At 41.2% G+C, this 14,203-nt stretch overlaps 1 pseudogene; it reads right to left on the bottom strand.

The window, feature by feature from the left end:
- Nucleotides 1–2,731: 2,731 nt before the first annotated feature.
- On the bottom strand, nt 2,732–4,622 carry LOC122902678 (annotated as a pseudogene).
- Nucleotides 4,623–14,203: the final 9,581 nt, after the last annotated feature.

Genomic DNA, 14,203 nt, shown 5'->3' with positions numbered 1-14,203 from the left:
AATGCCAGGAAGGGCTTCAAGGATCTGGATTAAGGGATATAAGTGAGCAGAAGATAGAAATGTTGGTCTGGCAATTCTGAGCTAGCATAAAATGACCTTTTTTTTCTCTAAAAGTTAAGATAGCAAATCTTTCTTTCTGATTCTGCCAAATATTCATATAAAGTGTTTTTATTTTACTACACATCTCAATGCTGACAGACACCTAAAATTTTAAGTTGAATCATAAAATTGCAATTTTTGTTGGTCAAAGCTGGTTGAGTATTAGACATTTCCTATGGTTCAGTCTATCTGGGCTGAGGGTCCCTTAGTCGGTGGCATTCCTTCATGAATACATTAAACCATAACTTTCAATGCATGAAATATGTAACTGGTAAATAAAAAACAAAAGCGTGCACTCTGATAGAAGGCAAGCACCTTATGAAAAGACCTTGCAACTGCTAGAAGTTGGTTCCTCATACCAAGTGGTGGAGTCTACTCTACTTGGGAATCAGAGCCTCTTAATGATCACCTGACCAATAGACTGAGGCAGAACTTTGCAACTTCTGCTCTGCCTCCAGGAATGATAACTCTTAGGACTCTCTCTAAGAATCCAGCCACCATGCTTGAGAATCTACACAGTGAGATTGTGTATAGCGTAGGAACCCTAGTCAACAGCCTTATCCGTGCTCCCGGCCAATTGCCAACATCAGTTTGCAGTCACACAAGGAAGCCAACTGGGCTGTCCCATGCAAAAGAGCCTTCAAAGGCCTCCAGCCTAAGCCACCACCTGAATGCAAATGATTGATTGATTGAAGAGGCTGCAGGCACTATTGATTGACTACAGCTGCAAATGCTTTGACACTCCTCCCATTGAAAGGTGGGGCCCATTTCCCCTCTATAAATATAGGCAGCATTGGACTGCTTTGACCATTAAGATAAGGTAAAATTTCCAGCCTTCATTAAAGACGAATGCTAGTTTCTGCTCCTTTTCTCTGGGAAAACTTGCTTTTAAAAGTCAGCTTCAATGTAAGAAATGAGACTCTTTAACCCACTGTGTGGTGAGAAGCCCAAGTTACATTGGGAAGCTCTGGAGGAGGAGAAACAGCAAGGAGCACTGAGGCAACCGATATATGAAGGAAGACACCACCCTGAAAGCAGACTCATTAGCCTGGGCTGTTCCGTATGACGCCACATGGATCAGAGAAGAGCCCTGCCAAGCCCTTCCCATGTTCCAGACCCATCGATTTGTGAGTAAAATAAAATGGTTATTTTAAGTCGCTAAGTTGTGTGGAAATTTGCTGTGAAGCAATAGAAAACCAAACTTGCTTCATGAAAGCATACACATTCAGTCCTGAGCAGTTATATGGATTTTTGGAGAATATTATTTAACTTCCCAGCCTCAATTTCACAACTCAAAAAGAGAGTACTGGTATCATCTGCTTCCAAGGATTGTTTTAAGAAAGAAAATGTGACATTTACAAAACTGTGCCTAATACGTATCAGCCCCCTAAATTTGTAAGCCATTGTAATTATTTACTATCCAGGGCTTTACAAAGAAACAAAATGCATAGGAAGAGTCTTTTTTTGTTGTTGTTTTGACAACTGAGATGTTATGTTATTTATTTTAACTTTTTTTTTAAATTTAACTTAAAATTTTAGGTAGTTAACGTACAGTGCGATTTTGGTTTCTGGAGTAGAATTCAGTGATTCATCACTTACAACACCCAGTGCTCATCACAAGTGTTCTCCTTTGTACCCATTACCCATCTAGCCCCTCCCTCGTCCACCTCCCTTCCACAACCCTCAGTTTGTTTTGTCATTAAGAGTTTCTTAAGGCTTGTTTCCCTCTCTCCTTTTTTATCTTTTCCCCATCCCCTGCGTTCATCTGTTTTCTTTCTTAAATTCCACATATGAGTGAGATCGTATGGTGTCTTTCTCTGACTTATTTCACATAGCATAATGATACACTCTGGCCTCATCCATGTTGTTGCAAATAGCAAGATTTCATTCTTGCTGATGGCTGAGTAATATTCCAGTGTGTGGGAATGTGTGTGTGTGTGTGTACTATTTTTTTTTAATTTCTTATTTTTTGTGTACTATTTTTTAATTTTTTTCAGTTGTCATTTATTTTTGGCTCTTGGGGAAATTTTATCTTTTCAATATGAAAAAAAGCAAGTTCAACACAATATAGAAATTTGAAGTGTAGGACAGAATGAAGCCAAGGGCAGGGGAGGGAATAGCAAAAGGAAAAAAACTAGATGTTGCCAAAATGGGAGGGTCTCCTTGTCCCCTCTCTGGAAGAATGATTCAAAAGATTTAGGTGGCAGTACAAACCTTTCTGTATATACACAGAAGAGCTGGGTGTTTGCTAAGGGTGGGGATGGGGAGGGTCTTTCTGGAGGCTAGTCCCTCCTTCCCCTTCTTGGCCCCCTTCTCCAACCAGGGGAAAAGGAAGGAATCCAACACATGATGGTGGTTATGTAGGAAAAGAGAAGGATCCTGCTTTAACAGGGTGGGACAGACCCCTGCAAAAGAAACAGCTCAGGACACAGCTTGGAAGAAGACGGGAAAATACAGATAATACTGTCAACACCTCTCCTGAAGCTGAGAGGAGCAGGGAAATTCCTGGAAATTAGGACTCAAGAGCCTGGATATCCCTCTCCAAAACTGCTCTAGAATAGAAAACCCTACCCATTCCTTATAGGTACCTCTACTGCTATGAGGTAGCTTTGTTTCCTTTCCCCGAGGCTACCACATGGGCTTAGGATGGTGGCCATCTACTGGGTTTTAAGCACTTGGTTCTAGATGGGATCTGATGAGACCCAGCTTCTTGGAGAATTATCTTATAAAACAAAGGGAAATACCAACTGGACAAATGGGAGAAGGGGACACCGAAAGGAAATACAGGGTTACTGAGAATGGCAGAAATCTAGGTTTCCCAGAGTGGAAGAGAGGAGACATTCAACAATCAACAAATATTTATTGAGCGCCTATTATGTGCCAGGCACTGTGTGCTAGGACCACCCCCCTCCAAAAAAGGAAAAAAAAGAGACAGAGGCAGAAAATGTAATTCTGAGGGAGAGGACAGGGGCAGCTGAGGAAGAAGGCTGAGGGAATGGAGAAGCCTGAGGTGATGGTGCTCTGCCTTAGGCCTCCTCTTCAGCCTTCTCACCGAAATCCTCCTCCTCCTTCTGTGGTGGCATCCTGGTACTGCTGGTACTCGGAGACAAGGTCATTCATGTTGCTCTCGGCTTCAGTGAATTCCATCTCGTCCATGCCCTCACCTGTGTACCAGTGGAGGAAGGCCTTGTGCCGGAACATGGCCGTGAACTGCTCTGAGATGCGCTTGAAGAGCTCTTGGATGGCTGTGCTATTTCCAATGAAGGTGACTGCCATCTTGAGGCCACGACGTGGGATATCGCAGACTGCTGTCTTGACGTTGTTGGGGATCCACTCCACAAAGTAGCTGCTATTCTTATTCTGCACATTGAGCATCTGCTCATCTACCTCCTTCATGGACATCCGTCCACGGAAGACAGCAGCCACAGTGAATAACGGCCATGGCGGGGGTCACAGGCAGCCATCATGTTCTTGGCATCAAAGACCTGCTGGGTGAGTTCAGGCACAGTGTGGTCCTGATACTGCTGGCTTCTACGGCTGGTCAGAGGTGCAAAGCCAGGCATGAAGAAGTGGAGCCGTGGGAAGGGCACCATGTTGACGGCTAGCTTCCGGAGGTCAGCATTGAATTGACCAGGGAAGCGGAGGCAGGTGGTGACACCACTCATGGTGGCTGAGATGAGGTGGTTCAGGTCTCCGTAGGTTGGCGTGGTCAACTTGAGAGTATGGAAGCAGATGTCATAAAGGGCCTCGTTGTCAATGCAGTAGATCTCATCTGTGTTCTCTACCAACTGATGGACGGAGAGGGTGGCATTGTAGGGCTCGACCACAGTGTCAGACACTTTGGGTGAGGGTACCACACTGAAGGTGTTCATGATGCGGTAAGGATACTCTTCTCGGATCTTGCTGATGAGCAAGGTGCCCATTCCAGAGCCTGTGCCCCTACCCAGTGAGTGGGTCAGCTGGAAGCCCTGTAGGCAGTCACAGCTCACCGCCTCCTTCCTCACCACATCCAGGACTGAGTCAACCAGCTCAGCCCCCTCTGTGTAGTGGCCTTTGGCCCAGTTGTTGCCTGCCCCAGACTGACCAAAAACAAAGTTGTCTGGTCTGAATATCTGCCCAAAAGGACCTGAGCGAACAGAGTCGATAGTCCCGGGTTCTAGATCCACCAAGATAGCACGAGGAACATATTTGCCACCTGTAGCTTCATTGTAGTACACGGAGATGCGATCCAGCTGCAGGTTGCTGTCACCGTGGTAGGTTCCAGTGGGGTCGATGCTGTGTTCATCACTGATTACCTCCCAGAACTTGGCACCGATCTGGTTGCCACACTGACCGACCTGGATGTGCACGATTTCCCTCATTGTTAAAATTTATTTTAATTTTTTTGCTCGCCTCAAGGTGTGTACGGGGCAAGAAATTATATGGAATTTTTTTTTTTTTTTCTATACTGCTAGTCTCAGGCTGGAAGGATGGGACGTGTCCCGGAGGCTGGAGCAGCGAGGTGCAAACGCAGCCGCAGGAAGGTTCTGAGAGAGAGAAAGGAGAGGGGAGGGCGAAAAGGGTTTTGTGTACTATTTTTTAATCCATTCATCACTCAGTGGAGATTAAGATTTTCTCCATAGTTTGGCTATTATTGACAAAACTACTGTCAACACTGGGGTGCCTATATCTTTTTGAATATGTATTTTTGTATCCTTTGGGTAAAAATCTAGTAGTGTAATTGCTGGATTGCAGGGTTGTTCTTTTATTAATATTTTGAGGAACCTCCATACTGTTAGCCAGAGTGGCTGCACCAGTTTGCATTCCCACCAATAAGTGCAAGCGGGTTCCCCTTCTCTGCATCCTCACCAACACCTGTTGTTTCTTGTGTTGTTAGTTTTGGCCATCCTGACAGGTGTGAGATGGTATCTCATCATGGTTTTGATTTGTATTTCCCTGAGAGTGATGTTGAGCATCTTTTTATGATCCATTAGCCATCTGGCTCTCTTTTTTGGAAAAGTGTCTATTCATGTCTTCTGCCCATTTCTTAAGTGGGTCAGGCCTAGTTTAGTACTTGGGTGGAAAAATCTTAACTGGGAAAGTCCAAGCCACTCTCTACAGAGATGCAAAACTCCTTAAAGTAATCCCAGGCTCTTACCTTCTGCTCTCTAACTGCTGGTTTTTGTTTTTTTTTTTTTTTAAAGATTTTATTTATTTATTTGACAGAGAGAGAGCACAAGTAGGAAGAGTGGCAGGCAGAGAGAGAGGAGGAAGCAGGCTCCCTGCCGAGCAGAGAGCCCGATGCAGGACTCGATCCCAGGACCCCGAGATCATGACCCGAGCCGAAGGCAGCGGCTTAACCCACTGAGCCACCCAGGTGCTGGTTTTAACCAGCAAAAATTCACCTTAGGTGTCAGAAAGCCTGGACTGGAGAGTAGTTGAGTGCAATGCAAATGTAAATTATTATTTTAAGTGACAAATTTCACTTAAAGCACAAGTTTAAGGTGATTCTTTGTGCTTGTCTGAGGTGTCCGAAGGGTAGATGCAAGAAAGAGATATTGAAAGATGGAACAATTGGCAAAGACAAATTCATATCTTAGTTTTCTTTAGTACCAGACTCCTTTGAGACATGTGTGCCTGTGAGCTGATATGACCAGTGATAAGTTTCCAGTGGACAAACATGGTTAGCAAACCTATTAGTGTCTTTAGTGTATAATTATAATCCACATTTAATAAGGCTCAAGCTCTGCCAGATATATGGTCAATGCTTTGAGGACAGATCCTCAATGGTCAGTTGAAGCAGGTGAAAATTATTGATCATTTCATTGTAAGCATCTGTACTAAATCGTCAGCACTTTAACTGTTAGTACAGTAGTACTGACATTGTCAGTGCCTTAAGAGTAGAAACTCTGTTTAACATATAAATGCAGATAGAGTCTAAGCTTTTTTAAATGGAGGGGCAGCATTGTGTAATGGTCAAGTGTCAGAGGCTCAACTCCTGGTTCACAATTTAGTAGCTGTGGGTCCTCAGACAAATTAACCTCTTTGTGCCATAGTTTCTTCATACAGTAGGGATATGAGAAATAGCCAGCTACTCGAGATCTTATGAAGATGGACCAAACAAATATTTGCAAAGTGCTTAGAACAGAACTAGCACACTGGAAGTGCCATGCAAGTATTAGCTAAATAGTTTTTCTTAATATTTGTATTTGGAGATGAGAAAATTGAGTTTAGAAAGTAGCTTAAATGTCCTTCATAACAAGGTCAGAACAGGGCACATACTACAGAAAAAAGAAATAATTATTCAAATACTGCTAAAAGATATTTGGATATAATAAAAATGAAGTTTGAGGTGAGAAATTAAAGACTATATAAAAGTGTTTAAGATCATGGGAAAGTGGTGTGCCTGGGTGGCTCAGTCACTTAAGTGTCTGACTCTTGATTTTAGCTCGGGTTGTGATCTGAGGATTTTGAGATTGAGGTCAGAATTTTGAGATTGAGCTCAGCATCTGGCTCTGCTCAGCACAGAGTCTGCTTGAGATTCTCTCTCTCCCCCTTCCCTTGCTCATGCTCTCTCTCTATAGATAAAATCTTAAAAAAAAAATCATTGGAAAATGCTATGATATGTTGGTATGCATTAACGTGAAAAAGTAAGATAAAGTTTAGAGTTGCACAAAGTTATGGTTGTTTAAAATGATTCAAATTAAACTGGATTCCTTGGTACCATTATTACAATTTAGAAGAAAATCCAACTACAGGCTTCATATTTTTAAGTTTGGAAAAACTTAAATGAAGTCAATACAATTGAAAACTTCAGAGAAGTGTTATAAAATGGAATTATGGCAGCAAGTTTTTACATTACTTGGTGAGGTAGTTTTGCAACAATTTAGAAGAAATGCAAAAATAAAATGCTCATCCTCCTGGCACCTGGTGGCTCAGTCAGTTGAGTGACCGACTCTTGATTTCAGCTAAGGTCATGATCTCAGTCATGAGATCAAGCCATGGTCACACTCCATGCTCAGTGCAGAGTCTGCTTGACCTTCTTTTCCTCTCCCCCTGTTCCTCCCCTTTCCCCTCTTCCTGTCCAACTTCTCACACATGCATGGTCTCTCTTCCTCTCTTTCTCTCTGTCTCAAATAAATAAATCTTGAAAAAATAAAAATAAAATGCCCCATCCTGAATTGTTAGGGGTCAGTTGAGGAATGAGGATATAAATATTTAAGTCATCCTAAGGGTAGGATGGACAGGACCAGTTCAAGAAAAAGGTAGAATAATTGGAGATTATTCTACCAATAGAATGGGATGAGGCATCTACAAATGGAGAGAAGAGAGTGTCCTTTAGATGTCCTACCCAGAGACGGTGACAAAGAAATAAGCACATTTGTTTAAAATTATTTAAATAAATGTAAATTGACATCCTAGTCCATCTATGAAAAATGCCTGTTCATTAAGTTGGAGTTGGTCCTACTCCCCACTCCAATCTGGCTCATTGCTTCCTTCAATTCTCAATTCATTTGTCCTTCCCCAGTTGATTTCTTTCTTTGAAATCCATCTCTGTCTGTACTTCCTTCCATTTGTTTATACATTACAGATTATATATGTATCTATAACTATGAAAAGTAAAACTTCGGTGTATAATAGGCACAAATGCCAAGTCACAAACTAAGGTGTATAAGGAATTTAATTTTGCAAATTAAATTTTTTTTTCTTTTTTCATATTTTTTTTGAATTTTTTTATTTTTTATAAACATATAATATATTTTTATCCCCAGGGGTACAGGTCTGTGAATCGCCAGGTTTACATACTTCACAGCACTCACCATAGCACATACCCTCCCCAATGTCCATAAACCCACCCCACTTCTCCCAACCCCCCTCCCCCAGCAACCCTCAGTTTGTTTTGTGAGATTAAGAGTCACTTATGGTTTGTCTCCCTCTCATTCCCATCTTGTTTCATTTATTCTTCTTCTACCCCCTTAACCCCCCACGTTGCATCTCCACTTCCTCATATCAGGGAGATCATATGAGAGTTGTCTTTCTCTGCTTGACTTATTTTGCTAAGCATGATACCCTCTAGTTCCATCCACGTCCTCACAAATGTCAAGATTTCATTTCTTTTGATGGCTGCGTAGTATTCCATTGTGTATATATACCACTTCTTCTTTATCCATTCATCTGTTGATGGACATCTAGGTTCTTTCCATAGTTTGGCTATTGTGGACATTGCTGCTATAAACATTTGGGTGCACGTGCCCCCTTGGATCACTACGTTTGTATCTTTAGGGTAAATACCCAGTAGTGCAATTGCTGGGTCATAGGGTAGTTTTATTTTCAACATTTTGAGGAACCTCCATGCTGTTTTCCAGAGTGGTTGCACCAGCTTACATTCCCACCAAAAGTGTAGGAGGGTTCCCCTTTCTCCGCATCCTCGCCAGCATCTGTCATTTCCTGACTTGTTAATTTTAGCCATTCTGACTGGTGTGAGGTGATATCTCATTGTGGTTTTGATTTGTATTTCCCTGATGCTGAGTGATATGGAGCACTTTTTCATGTGTCTGTTGGCCATCTGGATGTCTTCTTGCAAATTAAATTCTTACTGAATAAAGTTGCCCATCTCCAAATTCACTTTTTTTTCTTTTTAGGGTTTTATTTATTTTATTAGCAAGTGAGTGAGGGTGTGTGTACACATGTGTTTGGGGACAGGGGAGGAGAGAACAGAGGGAGAGAGGATCTCAAGACTCCATCATTGGTGTGGACCTCCACACCAGGCTCTGTCCCAGGACCCTGAGATCATGAACTGAGCTGAAATCAAGTCACATGCTTGACCAACTAAGCCACCCAGGGTCCCCTCTAAACTTGGTTCTTGAGAAAGGAATACCTAGTGTTAAGACGATATGGTAAAGAGACATATGGGGCAAAAGGAAGCTGATCCAGGTTGTCTACATCCAACCACAGTGACATCATTTGAGACTTAGATCACTAATGTGACCTCTGCTCCTCAGCACCTGTATGTTGCTCTTTTCCCCTCGTTTGCAAACAGAGACCTCTCCAGGCAAGCTCTCTAGCAAGAGATATTGAACTTTTCTCTGGCTTGTAGACAACCTTTACCTGCTTCCTCTATGGCATTCCTGTAAATTTGCTGCAGCCAAGGTCTTTCTATCTAGATGTTTCATGAAGCCATTTCTATGCTAATGCCCCCTTTACAAAACTGGGTAATGGGGAATTCTGGATCTTGCTGGCTCCTTGGACTGTGTTTTAATTTTGAGGCATATTTACCGTTCTCTGACATTCTAACCCTAGTGCAAGTTATATTATCCCTACCTTCCTCTCTGCCCTTCCTCACCCTGGAGAATTTTTTTTTTTTTTTTTTTTTTTAATCAGAGGAGAACTTCTTTTACATATTAGGAGTCAGTCCAAGTCTTTTCTGGTCAAAATATTATTGCATAATACTTTACTGTTCACAAACACAATAATTTGATATTCTCTGGTATTCCAAAGACCTTTACAAAGCTGATATTTTCTCTTCTGTTTTATCAACCCTCTCTTAATACAACTGATGCCTCATAACCCAGCAGACAAGGGAAAGGTCACTGATTCCAGGGGATAACCATACCGGGGGAAACACATCCATTAATATTACAAGCTTATCCATCTATGGGTAAATCAGCAAATACTAACATTTCTGGACTTGGCTATAACTAACTTCTCCACAATCGCTCTTATATGCTTTCTAAAATTTCTAGAGCTCTCAGCACCAATCTTATTTCATGTGTTTGCACCTTTACTCATGTGACTCCTATCCCAACAACCTTCCTCTCTCTCTGTCTGGACAATTCCACTCTTACACAGTAAATTTTATTGGAAAAGCGCATGATCTCAGTTCAGACCTTGGAGTTTCAGTTTTAACACTTACTCCATGTGACGTGATAGACAAATTACTTAACCTTCCCCACCTGACTTTCTTCATCTGCAAAATGGGTATTAAGAGTGCCTTTCTCAAGGGTTCTCAAGGGTTTGTTATGAGGATTAAATAAAATATATGAAGTACTTGGGGCACCTGGGTGGCTCAGTGGGTTAAAGCCTCTGCCTTCAGCTCAGGTCATGATCCCAGGGTCCTGGGATCGAGCCCCACATCGGGCTGTCTGCTCCACAGGGAGCCTGCTTCCTCTTCTCTCTCTCTCTCTGCCTGCCTCTCTGCCTACTTATGATCTCTGTCTGTCAAATAAATAAATAAAATCTTAAAAAATAATATATGTAGTACTTAAAATGTTATGTAGTAAATAGTAAGCACTCAATAAGCATTAGCTGTTTTCACTCACCTTTCAAGACTCCCTCATGCTCACCCTGCTATTACTCCCATTCTTCTGCCCCTGGTAGTTATTAAGGCTGGATGCCATACAATAGCCCCTGAAGGTAGAGAAAAAAGGATCAGGGCATTGACTACAAAGGGCTTAGGGTGAACTTTCTTGGAGCAGGCCTTTACATTTCTGCAGAGTAACCTTTTAATAATGTATTTACTGCAGCTTTTTGTGTTAAGAGTCTGTTTCCTTCTGAACCACACATAATATTTTAAATCCCACTTCGGCTACATTAGCACACCAGGAGTGGTGGAGGAGTGAATGTGGAAGGAAGAAAAGGAGATTTGTACCCAAATACTACTAAAGCTAGTACTGCTATCCCTATTTTTTCCAATAAAAAGGTGGGGGGAAGGTTAGTAGAGACAGAATGATATATTCAAATTTATAGGCTACATAAGTAGTTAAACCATGACTCAGTTCAGTTCTTAAGACTTCTGTCATCTCGGTGTTTAAATGTAATTCCACTTCTCTTGGGAGTGTACCTTCTCTGAAGAATATAAGTAGTATCTAGTCATAGAAGACAGAGAGAAATTTAGTTCTAGAAATTGGACCCTGGCTTCTCTCACTGCTCTGCAGGACTTGCCCGGCTTGTTTGGGTTGTGATCCCAGTTTCTTAGAGCCTTACTATTAAACTTATTGACTTGAATCTTGTCCCAAGGCCTCAAATTTCTTGCTTCAGATACAGTTTTTATCTTAAGGCAAATCCTTCATTTTCTTTGTCTGCACAAAATTCCAGGGCCTGGATATCATCTCGTCTTTGAGTAACATCTTCCAGATTTGTTTTAAGCTGATTACATGTTGCTGAACAATCAGATTTTCTGCCCTAAGCAGCACAAAACCAAGTGATGACAGCGCTGGCTCCTGGCCACCAGCAATGTGATGATGCAGCATGGGTCTTTGATAGTCATGATTCGGTCTTGGGTGTTCTGAAATGGCTACATACCCCTAAAGAGTGGGAGAGGGAGTCTCTCATTGTGATACGCGGTGTGGAAGCTCATCTGTGTTAGGGCTGTTTTTATGCCCCCTTCCCCTCTTCTACAGTCAGCCTACCTTTTCACAATCCTGCATTTTTATATGCTTATATTTCTCATTGAAGCCCACTAAGTGTTTTAACAAAACTACTTTTAAGAAATGGAGTGCCAGTGGGAATGTAGGCAGAACTTGGCACATGTGTTTGGGAAATACGAAACCCAAAATGTGAAAAATCTTGAGATAGGTTTTATTTTTCTGGTCTAAATGTTCCATTCAAGTTTTCCTCTCTCGTTTTGTTAGTCTGTCATCTCCTGAGATGCAATTACCAATGCTGTATGCCAGGGCACGATGGTGATTCCTGCAGTTCGATTTTTCTCAATCTACCACAATTGGGGCTACCTATGGAGGCAGAAATGTGTACCTAGAACAATCAGCTTTATTCAGCCCCTCTGTACCTGAATACAGAATTCTGGGAGGTCCTAGTGGCTTTCACCATACAAAATGGAGCACTACCAGAAGGGAACATGGAGAATGAGAAAGTGACAGTCAAGCAAAAGGCTCACTGAGCTTTATTAAATGCATACCAGGAGTAGTGTTTGAGACAGAAAATGCAAGGATACCAAATATAAAACAAAGCCCCCGATTTTCAGAATTCCAGTTTGAGAAAAGCCGTAGTAATGAAAGATTACTGGAAATACTGAATATGACATGCAAAGTATCGAGTTAGTCCTAGAGGAAACTATTTCTGTAAAAGATTAGAAAGTAAGATGGCTTGAAATGATGAGAGGATGCTTTTGAAGTCTGAAACCTAAACTGGGCTGTGAAGAGTGTGCAGGAATGTGGTATTTCAGAAGCAGAGCAAAGGACATTCCAGGTAAGGGGGAAACAAGAACAAAATTTCAGAGTAGAGAAGTTTGAAGGGTGAGCATGGGAGAACTGGGGGATTACCTTTGGTTAAAGGGTTCACACAGGTGACAGTGCCTACCACCTAGTAGGATTCAAGAAACATCTGTGAAATGCATGGCCAAGGGTTAAAAAGATGGGTTGGTACCACGTTATGATACATGGCTATTTTCTCTGTACTTTTTCTAGTTGGTTAAAGGTGATAGCTAATGTAATTGAAGCTAAATATGAAATTTGAGCTTAGGTCTCTGACTATGTACTAAACCTTAATCTTCATCAGTTATGTACAGAAAAGGTGTTCTAAACACAAAGAACTGGGTGAGATTAGGTGGACAGGCGAGATGAGAGGCATCTTCTTTTGGTGGAAAAGAACTAAGGTGATGAGTACCATCTAGAACACCTGCCTGTAAATGAGCCTTGTGAAAGACAGCACTCTGGAAACCTTTTTTTTCCAGTTTTGCTAAGGAGTAGGCCAACATTTTGACTGCAAAAGTAAGAGGGAGCCCTCTGCATCGGACTGGCCTGTTTGACCCTCTTCTCCACTGGGTTCTAAACTCCCCAAGGTAGGAAAGTTCTTTAACTGTACCAAATCAATAAAATGAGCGGAGGCAAACTAACTTTACACAATGGATACGGTTGGATTACCCATGTATGGATTAAATTATAACCGAGTGCAACTGAAGAATTTAGAGGAGTCACTAATTTCTCCTCAGGAGTGGATGAGGGACCAATATCTAGCTTGGACCCATTGGTCCATTTTCTTTATTTGGTATGTTTTTGAGAATTTGCTGATTCCATTGCTGGTTCAGAAAGGGGTCATTCTCCCATGTTTGTAGATCTTCCAGATTTTTGTAATTGCTCAAAGTTTATTTTTAGAACACTCTTTTTTTTTTTTTAAAAAGATTTTATTTATTTATTTGACAGAGATTACAAGTAGGCAGAGAGGCAGGCAGAGAGGAGGAAGCAGGCTCCCTGCTAAGCAGAGAGCCCAATGCGGGGCTCGATCTCAGGACCCTGAGATCATGACATGAGCCGAAGACAGAGGCTTTAACCCACTGAGCCATCCAGGTGCCCCTATTTTTAGAACATTCTTGAAATTCCAAGGCATTTTGTTCTTTCCAGTGCCCTGCAACCCTTACTGTTCTGGAAATGACCAATTTGTGTGTAACAACAGCCTTCACCTGGAATCTGTGTAATTACTCTAGCATCCCTTATATTGTTTTGGGGGGGCATACCAGGAAGGTTTTGCTATATCTTGATCCTTTTCATGACAAAATAATTTGATTGGAGTTTAAAGATGATATCCAACATACTTTCTAATCACCTAAATGTGATGCAAACTCTGTTTAGAAAAATGAGTGGAACAAAACAAAAACCCTGCAAAATATTCTTATATATAAAATGTCTCTATTTGTTTAAAAAGATACATATTATAATAAACTCAAAAAATAAAGCAAACATAAAAATATACATACTCCAAAGTCAAACATAAAGTTATAAGTATGCATGTGTATAACACAAACTATCAAATATAATTTCACTTTAAAACTAGAATTAAAAACAAAAAACAAAAGAAAAACCCTGAAAGTGTTGAAGAAATTGCTGAAGTACAGATGCACTTTATTTCTTAATTATATGTGGATAAAAATAATATAAAATGTTATATTCATTTTAGATGTAGAACACAATGATTTGACAATTCTATACATTACTCAGTGATCACCATAAGTGGAGTTACATCTATTGCAATTTTGTTGCATTATTGACTATTGAAATATTATTGACTCCATTCCCTATACTGTATTTTTCATCTCCATGTCTTAGTCATTTTAGATCTGAAAGTTTCTACCTCTTAATCCCATCACATAGTTCACCCATCCTCCACCCACCTC

The sequence above is a fragment of the Neovison vison genome, chromosome 3, assembly GCF_020171115.1.
Source record: "Neovison vison isolate M4711 chromosome 3, ASM_NN_V1, whole genome shotgun sequence".
NCBI lineage: Eukaryota > Metazoa > Chordata > Mammalia > Carnivora > Mustelidae > Neogale > Neogale vison.
This window is presented reverse-complemented; position numbering and strand designations above follow the sequence as displayed.